The following is a 9,924-nucleotide window of genomic DNA, read 5'->3' as shown; positions in this document are numbered from 1 at the left end:
GACTTTGTAAACATGTCAGCCAATTGATCTTCAAATTTGCAGTAAACTAAGTTTACTTCTCCATTTTGCTGCATCTCCCTCAAAAAATAGAACTTGATGTTGAAATGTTTAGTTTTTCCATGACACACTAGATTATTTGCAATTGCAATTGCTGCCTGATTGTCAATATAAACTTCAGTTTTATTCTTCTGTTGAATATGTAAATCACATAAAGTCTTCTTCAGCCATAAAACTTGATTTACAGTTGTTGTTGCTACTATGAGTTCAGCCTCTGCAGTGGATTGTGCTACAATCTCTTGCTTCTTTGTACACCATGAGAAAAAACCTGAGCCTAGGCCAAAACAATATCCTGAAGTACTTTTCATGTCATCATTGGATCCAGCCCAATCACCATCAGAAAATCCATACAACATGAATTCTTTACACTTCTCAAATTTAACACCATAATCAACCGTGTCTTTTATATACCTCAGTATTCTTTTTGCTGCTCTTAAATGCATTTCACTAGCACAACGCATAAACCGAAATAAGAGACTTACAACCAATAGAATGTCTGGCCTTGTTGCAGTGAGATACATTAGACATCCAATCAAGCTCCTAAAGTATCTTTCATCAACTTTATCAGTTCCATCTTCCTTTTTGAACTTTTCCCTTTGATTCATCGGTNTGCTAATTGCTTTGCACTCCTCCATTTCAATATTTCCTTTGCATATTTTCTTTGGCAAATAAAGACTTCATCCTCACTTTGTTTGATCTCAAGTCCAAGAAAATAGGACATGAGACCAAGATCCGTCATTTCAAAGGCTTGCATCATTTCTTGCTTGAACTCCTCAACTAACTTTGTGTCATCTTCTGTCACCAAAAGATCATCAACATAGAGGGAAACTATGAGAAGGTTATTTCCCTTATGTTTCACATAAAGAGTTGACTCAGATAATCTTTTTTTGCAGCCTATGTTCAATAGGTGATCATTTATCCTACTGTACCAGGGCCTTGGTGCTTGTTTTAGGCTGTATAAGGCCTTTTTAAGTAGATAAACTTTATCTTTTTCACCATGCTTCACAAATCCCTCCGGTTGCTCCACATATATTTCTTCTTGTACAACTCCATTTAAGAAAGCTGATTTGACATCTAATTGGAATATTTTCCAGCCCTTTTGCGCAGCTACAGGTAGCATCAATCTGATTGTATCTAATCTAGACACAGGAGCAAAAGTGTCAGAATAATCAACACCAAAAATTTGCGCATACCCTTTAACGACGAGTCTAGCCTTGTATTTGTTGATTGTGCAATTTGCATTAAGCTTTGTTCTGAAAAACCATTTGACCCTAATGACTTTTCTGTTTTTAGGCCTGTCAACTAGTTCCCAGGTTTTGTTTTTCTGTATCATAGACATCTCCTCCTCCATTGCATTTTTCCATTTTGGGAGTTTTAGTGCTTCCTGACAACTAGCAGGTTCACAAATGGCTACATTACATCTTTGATAGATATCAGTCAATAGCCTTGTGCCCCTAATTGGAGGTTCATCTTCCAAATCATTCTACAACAACTTTGTGGTTTGCTCTCCAGGATGATTATCTTGTATATTGTGAAAGGATTCAGTTGTGCTTTGTGAATTCTTCTATTCCCATTGCTGACCTTCATTGAAATGCACATCTCTAGTGATGGTCATCTTTCTGGTTTGAGGATGATAAACTTTGTAGGCTTTTGAAACTGTATTGTATCCCACAAAGATGCCCGAAATTGCCTTCTTGTCAAGTTTATCACGCTTAACCTGAGGAACATGTGCAAAACAAACACAACCAAAAACTTTAAGAAAGGTTAGAGAAGGCTTATATTCATACCAAGCCTCAAATGGAGTTTTGTCTTTCAAGGCTTTAGTTGGAAACCAGTTTTGCAAGTAAACTGCTATATTAGCCGCTTCTGCCCAAAATGTTTTAGGTAGCTCCTTCTCATGTAACATGCATCTAGCCATCTCCATTATCGATCTGTTTCTCCTTTCACTAACCCCATTTTATTGAGGAGTGTAAGGAGTTATTAATTGATGCTCAATCCCCACTTCACAGAATTGATTGAATTTAGTTGATGTATATTCCTTCCCATTATCTGACCTTAGAAATTGAATCTTGTAGCCACTTTGACTTTCTACCATTTTCTTGAATTTCATAAATACTCCAGCCATTTCATGCTTGAATTTTAAGAAAAAAATCCATCACATTCTTGTAAAATCATCTATGAACAGAACAAAATAAAGACTACCTTGTAGTGATGGTGTTCTTTGGGGTCTTGCTACATTAGTGTGAATTAGTTGCAACTTTTGAGAGGCTCTCCAAGCTGATTTGGGAAATGACTTCCTCTTTTGTTTACCAAATTGACAAACATTACAATTTGGAAAATTATCAGAAAATATTGGTACACCTGTTGACATGTCATTCTTCTTTATTTTTAACATTCTTTCAAGGTGACAATGACAAAGTCTCTTATGCCAGAGTTCTGTAGGACTGAACTGAGTGTAATAGGCTGCCTGCTCCTCCTCTGTTGGATCAAATGAGAAGCTTTTACCTCTCATTTTAATTNTTAGAATTTCNCGGNCANCAATGTCATAAATAAGGCAATGTTGATGTTCAAAGGACACTTTAAATCCCTTTTCCATCAACTAACCTACACTTAGCAAATTTTGATTAATGTCAGGTACATAAAGAACATTTGAGATGTTATTGTACCTGTGCTCGTTGAAATTACTATGGTTCCTTTTCCTTTTGCAGAAATATAGCTACCATTTCCTATTCTGACCTTTGAGACTTTAGTGGGCTTCAAGTCCTTGAATAGAGTTTTGTCATATGTCATATGGTTGGTACACCCACTGTCAACCAGCCAGCATTCTGAGTTGCCCGTTGCTGAAAAACATGCTGCAGTAAAAATGTGATATTCTTCGTCTTGCTCAACAACTTGGGCATTGTCTTCATGCTATTGAAGTTTGCTTATACAAATGACAGTTTCATGGCCAAGCTGATTGCATTTACTGTACTTCGCGTCTGGTCTTTTCCAACATCTAAATGGTGGATGTCCCATTTTTTCGTAATGCTTACAAGGTGGATAATTTTTCTTTTTATCCTTGCCGTTGTTTGTGATGTTTTCACTGCTTGTTGGCTGAAATTTCTTGAAGTTTTTCTTCTTACTGCTTCCAGCAACTTGATGCTTTACTGGTAAAGCATCTTCAACCACATGTTCTTGCCTCATAAGCCTCCGTTGCTTGGGCCTGCAAAGCATGTAACACTTCCGCCAAAGTAATGCTGGACAGATTCTCTGTGTTCTCCAATGAGGCAATAGACGCTTCGTACCTTTCTGGCACTGTCACAAGGATTTTCTTAACAATTCTGGAGTCCGCAAAGTCGCTGCCCAACAACTTTATTTTGTTGGCAATGCCCAATAACGTGTTTGAGTACTCCTTGATTGTCTCTGACTCTTTCATCCTTTGCATCTCAAATTCCCTCCTTAGGTTCAACACTTGCATGCTTTTTATTCTGTCATCTCCTTCATATTCTTCCTTCAAAAAATCTCAATTTTTTTTGGTGATTTAAGAGTCATAATTCTGGTGAAGATCAATTTTGTAACACCAGAAAACAAGGATGACTTTGCCTTTGTCTTCTTTGTTTTTTGTTCCTTATTATTTTTTATTTGAGTCAAGGTAAGATTCTCTAGCAGCGGTTGAACAGTATAATCCTCTTCTACAACTTCCCATAAATCTAGTCCCTCTAGATAGGACTGCATTTTTACAACCCACGTATCATAGTCTTCTCCATTAAAGATGGGAAGTACTAATGGAAAGGAAGTTGATTCTCCTTCCATTCTATAGGTCCTTTAAAAAAAAAAATGCTCTTGATACCAATTTGTTTGTTAATAGAAGAAAAAAGAAGTAACAAGGAACATAAGAAAGAAGATGATGAAGAATTTCTTAATTCTGGAAAAAGATATTTTATTCAATATATCCTAGATACATTTATAATGATAAAATTGAAAGTTGGGTATCACGAGCCTTGCATTTGGGTGTTATCTAGAATTAAAGTCTAAGAGCTTTAGGGATTCAGGGTGTTGGACAGTGGTGAGTTTCCGTTGGACGCTAAACTTTGTTTAAGGATAATTTTATGTTTAAGATTGTTTTACTTCAAGTATATGTGTTGATTTCTTGATGATGATTAATGCCATAATATGAAATGGTGGTTGATTGTAAGGATGATGATAATGTAGTTATTTCTAAGGGAAAATGTTTCAATGTTTCATTAATGATCTTGAGTTATGGTGCATTGGATAGTGATTCTGTAAAAAGATTATTTTAACTCTGTCAGTATCTTACAAACATAAAGGTTTCTATAATAGAATTGGTGTGAACGGAACACTATTTTGACAAACAACACTGAATTAACCATATTATCTATAATATATTTTTGAAAAATGTTTAAGGGTTTTCAAAATCTTTATATAGATTAATTTTTTTTCGGAAATGCTAAATATATAAAATATATTAACTATATTAAAATTTTTTAAAAATTGTTTAAATTATAAATTAATTTATATAAATATAAAAAATTTGGGGAACCATGACCCCTCTGTCCCAGTGAAGGTCTACCCTTGCCTATCATAGTGATGAGGACAGAGGTATATAAAAATATATTTTAATAAAAATATATTTTATTTTAAATATTATATTTAAATAATATATTTTATTATAAAAATATTTCAAATTTTTTATAAAACATTTCTCCAAAAAAAAAATTGTGTATGAAACACATTATTTGATTATAGAAGCAAAATGAATTGAGCACATAAACAGACATTGAAAGAAAGAAGATATAGTTGAAGGATTTGTGGGATTTTGGTTGACCAATCACTAAAATCCAATGAGAGGATTATGAATAAAACAAGAGAAAATTAATAGCAAATAATTTTCCCATATTATTAAACACTACATTCTGCATTTATGATTATTAAATGCTTCACTCATTATTATCCTTCTATATCTTTTGGATTTGAATGTGCTATATGACTTTTAAACTTCTGTTCTAATTTTTAAGATGATTTTTCATTTATTCTTTATATTATGACATCATATTTCAAAAGAGAGATCTTATAAAATTTAAGTCTTGATCTTATGATATAATATATGATTCATATTAGATGATCTTTATACAGATTACCATTGAAAATTTTCGATTATAAAAGCTCACAAATTTGAGGTAAAGAAAATTTCATGTTTTAATTCATGAATATTGTACAAAAATATAGATAAAAAAACTCGTGTAAAATACATTTTTTTATAAATTTTATTAATAAGTTTATTTGAATAAATTTTAAATTATCTGTGAGAACATTTTCATTACAAGGATAATATGAGATGTTAATTTTATTTTTGTGAATGTTACATTTACTTTTCTTATCCAAGAATATTATGAAACTTCATTTAAAAATGTTATTTACTCTTCAACTTAAAAAATGTATTAATATGAAATATTTTTCTAAAGTCAAAAATAGTTTTTAATGTTAAAATAATAATTTTTATTTGTATAAATTAGAATTTAAATTTAGAACTAAATATGATTTTTTTATTTATTTTTAAAAATTATGCTTCATTTTTAAATTAAATTATAAATTTTTGTCTATACACTTTATGGAAATTATGTGAAACGTTATCTCCAAATGTGTGGAGATTATTTATAATATAACTTTTTCAAATCTTCTGTTGAGAAAAATATTTTAATTTTCAAAAAACATAGAAACTAAATATTTTATAATTTAATTTAAAATTAAAGTTAAAAATTTTATGATAATTTGGAGGTGAAAAAAAAATATATTTAACTGTACGATTGTTATCATATATACTAATATATATTTATTATTATATTGCTAATATGGTATTAGCATATTTGTAACACTAAATGTGACTCTGCAATAGACATTATGCTTTGGATTTCAATTGTTTCTCTTTGATAATTCTACAAAATCAATTAATTTCAATATGACTTATACTCTAATGTACATTTCACCATCAAGATTAACTTGATTATATTTAATTTTATTAAAATGAATTCAACTCAAATTTAATAAATGTATCCGTAGTTAATTTTGGAGAAATGTTTCGTGTGAACAAATTTGAGGTTCACATAGTTACAATTAATCTCAAATATAAATCTTCACGGTCATCCTCGTGAAAAATAAAAGCAAAGTAAATAAAATATTACTATAGGAGATAAATCAAATTAACCATTTTGGGGCAATAATTTTAATACTAAATTAGCTACTTTTGCTCTCTTTTTTTTTTTTTGTGAAAATTTGAGGCTTTAAGATGATATAAAAATGGAACTTATATTTATTTCCTTTTTTATTTTCCACTTTTGTGAATTAATAATTAGTTGTAAAGTTTTTTTTAACATATTAGTATTAACTAGGGCTATTCATAAGAATATGAGGTTTAACTAGACATAAGAAAATGAGAGAAGAGCAAATCAATTTCTAATTACTTGAGAATGTAAAATAATTTTTCTTTCATTGGTCAAAATTAAATGTTAAAATAAAAATGGCCTCGCTTATTTGTCAAATAACCATTTATTTATATAATATTTAAAATGAAAATGACCTATTTTTTTTTTCACTATTACTAATTAGGTTTGTATTATTTGTATTGATTGAATAAGAACTTGTCCATTGATATAATATTTAATATGTTTAATATAAAAAATTAAAAAGTAAATTTTAAATTTAATCAATCTTACAAAATCAGTTTATAAGGTAAGATTTATACCAATTTATATATTTGTTTATCTTCAATCAACTTCGAACTTCTAATACATCTCTTTCAAGCCAAAACATATATATTTTGAGTGTAAAATTAAATATTAATTGGTAGTCTAATAACAGGTGAAACAATAGATCTAACAAACAATAAATTTAGTTAGGATAATATTTAATTCATGAATATAATATTATGTTAAGAAATGAACTTTAACTCTAACTCAACCTTACAAAATCGATTTATAAGATGAAATTTACAACTACTTATATACACAAAATTGATTTTATCTCTACTTAATCAATATATATATATATATATATATATATATATATATATATATTCAAATATAGAAACAATTATTTCTTAGATAAAACCCCAACACGTTTAAGATGGTCTAATATTTACCATGACTATTATATTTGTTATATCCTATAAGCTACTAGATTAAGTTAATTCAAATATTGATACTTTCCACCTATAAGACCTAAAATGCCCTTTATTTAAAAAATAATAAATAAAATATTGACATATATTTTTGAAGAGATTCAATTTTTTTTGAATTTTTTTTATCTACTTATATTTAATCGTGAATGTTATTTTATGACTTGTTATTATTAATTAGAGATTAAGTTAAAGACAAAGAAAATGATAAAAAATAGTTAAATAATAAATGTTTATAACTCAAAATTATTTCAATTCGTAATAGAACAAAAATAATTAAAACGGTCTTACTCATACATGAATCAAATAAGAAATTGAAAGATAGATAATTAAGGCATCTTGCATATTATTTTGTATAACCAAAACTTACATTATTTATTAATGACAGAAAAAACTGATTCACTAAATATTTAAGATGGTCAAAACCTAGTATGATAATCATTTATTAAATATACCTCTCTGACAAGCAACGCCATTTACTCTAAACTTTTTAGTGATTTTTTTGGTCAAAAGTTGAGTAAGTAACACTTCTTATAGAAAGGGTTTAAAGGAGAACATATTTTGATAACATTTTAACATCATTTGTGTGTCATTATGTTATTGGTCTATGGTTATTGATTGTGAAATAATTTTAGACCAATTACAAAATGATACGTAGATGATATTAAAATGTTATCAAAAGTATCATTATTCTTAAAAAAAAAAATAACTTGAAAGAAAGAACTTCAAAAAATAACATGCAAGAATGATGTCTAACACTTTATCCATTTCTTATGACAGGGTTTTTGTCATTAGGAAAATGAATCAAAGTGGTGTTCTTGCATCTGGGGCAATGGTTTTTATCCTCATTGATCATCATATACATGAGACAATTAGGGCATCCCACTAGTATAAGGGAAATAGCTTCTGGGTTGTTAGGGTTTCCAACATTATTGTTGTTGTTACTGTCATCATGGTTAAGCTCAGTGGACAGACATGAGTTTGATGGTGATCCTGGTAACACTGCTGCTGATTGAGTTGGAGATTGAGGTCTATTGTCAGCAATCCTTGGTGGAGATAGGTTCAAATTCAACCCAAGTTCTGCAACATTTTCATTTCTGTCACTCATGGCTCTGAATATGTTGCTACAGTATGTTAGTTCTTTTCACTTGAATTGTTAGATAATGGAATTAATACACATAAAAATACATAAACTAAGTTGAGTATTTATATACCTTAAAATCCCAGAAAGAGCTAAAGGTAATTGAAGTTGTCGGAAGGAAAGAAAATACGAGGATGAAAAAGAGAAAGATGTAACAATGTGATGTGTGTTAAAGGATTGACCTCATGCCTTTTTATATAATGAAAATGGAGTGGTTGAGTTAAGGCAATTACTTTATTTTTTTCTTCTTCTCACGTCACTTTTATCAGTTGAGGATTAATTGGTAATAATAATTTATTGAGTTATTAATATTTGTTTTTATTAAAATCTAGAATGTTAATACGAGTGAATTAGAGAATTTTAACGTATGTTTTTTAGAGTTGAAAAATGAGAAAAAAATTATCTATAAAAAAACTTTATAACATTCAAATTCAAAATAATTCAAATTAATAAGAGAGTTTAGATTTTTTTATAAATATAATAGTAAGTCGAAATATTATGAATACAATATTGATTTAGGGAATGAATTAGAAATAACAAAATGAAATAAAAGATAATTGCAAGAACTTACTCTTTTAGTTTTTTGTGTAATAATTGTATTGTATTAGGTTTACTCTATTTATTTATTTATTTATTTATGACTCGTATTGATTGAAGAGACTGACATTTTGTGGAATATTTAAGATTGTTGACTGGATGAACGCATTTATTCATTAAACATAATTTTCGAGTAAAGAGATGACTTCATTAAATAAACATTATCACCTATTACGACATCATGAATGTGATACTATATTATTTTTTAGTCGTTACCTAATATAACCATTAAAAGAATTTCACTTGCTTCAAAGTTCATTCATATATTAACTCTCTACACTCAAAATAATATGTTTAAGCTAGTATGAACATTAGTACTTGAGAATTGAATATCAACACATATTTTCTTTGTGAAGACAAATGGATAACTTTTATTGGAACATATGACACGTTTCTTCAAGTGTTTTTTTTTTTCATTTTTACTTTTTTTTTTTACAATTCTCCATCACATGTCTCATTTTACATAAACATTTATTTATAAATTCAACATGTATTTTCTAGAGCTGTCAAAACGGGTCACTCAGTCTGATCTGTCCCGACCCATTATGGGTTGGTCACTTAGTGAATCAACCAAACTCAATTCATTTATTAACGAATCAGAAAAATTCGAATCCGGCCTGACCCATTACGAGTTGGTAGGTAAACGAATTGACTCACTGATCCACTTAATTACAATTTTTTCTAAATAAAAAAATTACAAAATTTCTATAATTCAAATCTAAACAAATTTCATTCACAAATTTCACTTCTAACATGTGTGTTAAATTAATTTTGAAAATAAAAATAAAAATAAATATTTTTTATAAAATTAAGATTAAATTTTAATAAAATAAAATTAGGTAGGTGGGTTGGTGGGCCAACCCGGTCCACCACGGATTCAACCCGCATGAGTTGGATTTAAATGAGTCGGATTGAAATCTGACCCGCATAAAAAAAATTACAATTTTTTCAAACCTAA

The sequence above is a fragment of the Vigna radiata genome, chromosome 8 (assembly GCF_000741045.1).
Source record: "Vigna radiata var. radiata cultivar VC1973A chromosome 8, Vradiata_ver6, whole genome shotgun sequence".
In the NCBI taxonomy this organism is placed as follows: Eukaryota; Viridiplantae; Streptophyta; class Magnoliopsida; order Fabales; family Fabaceae; genus Vigna; species Vigna radiata.
This window is presented reverse-complemented; position numbering follows the sequence as displayed.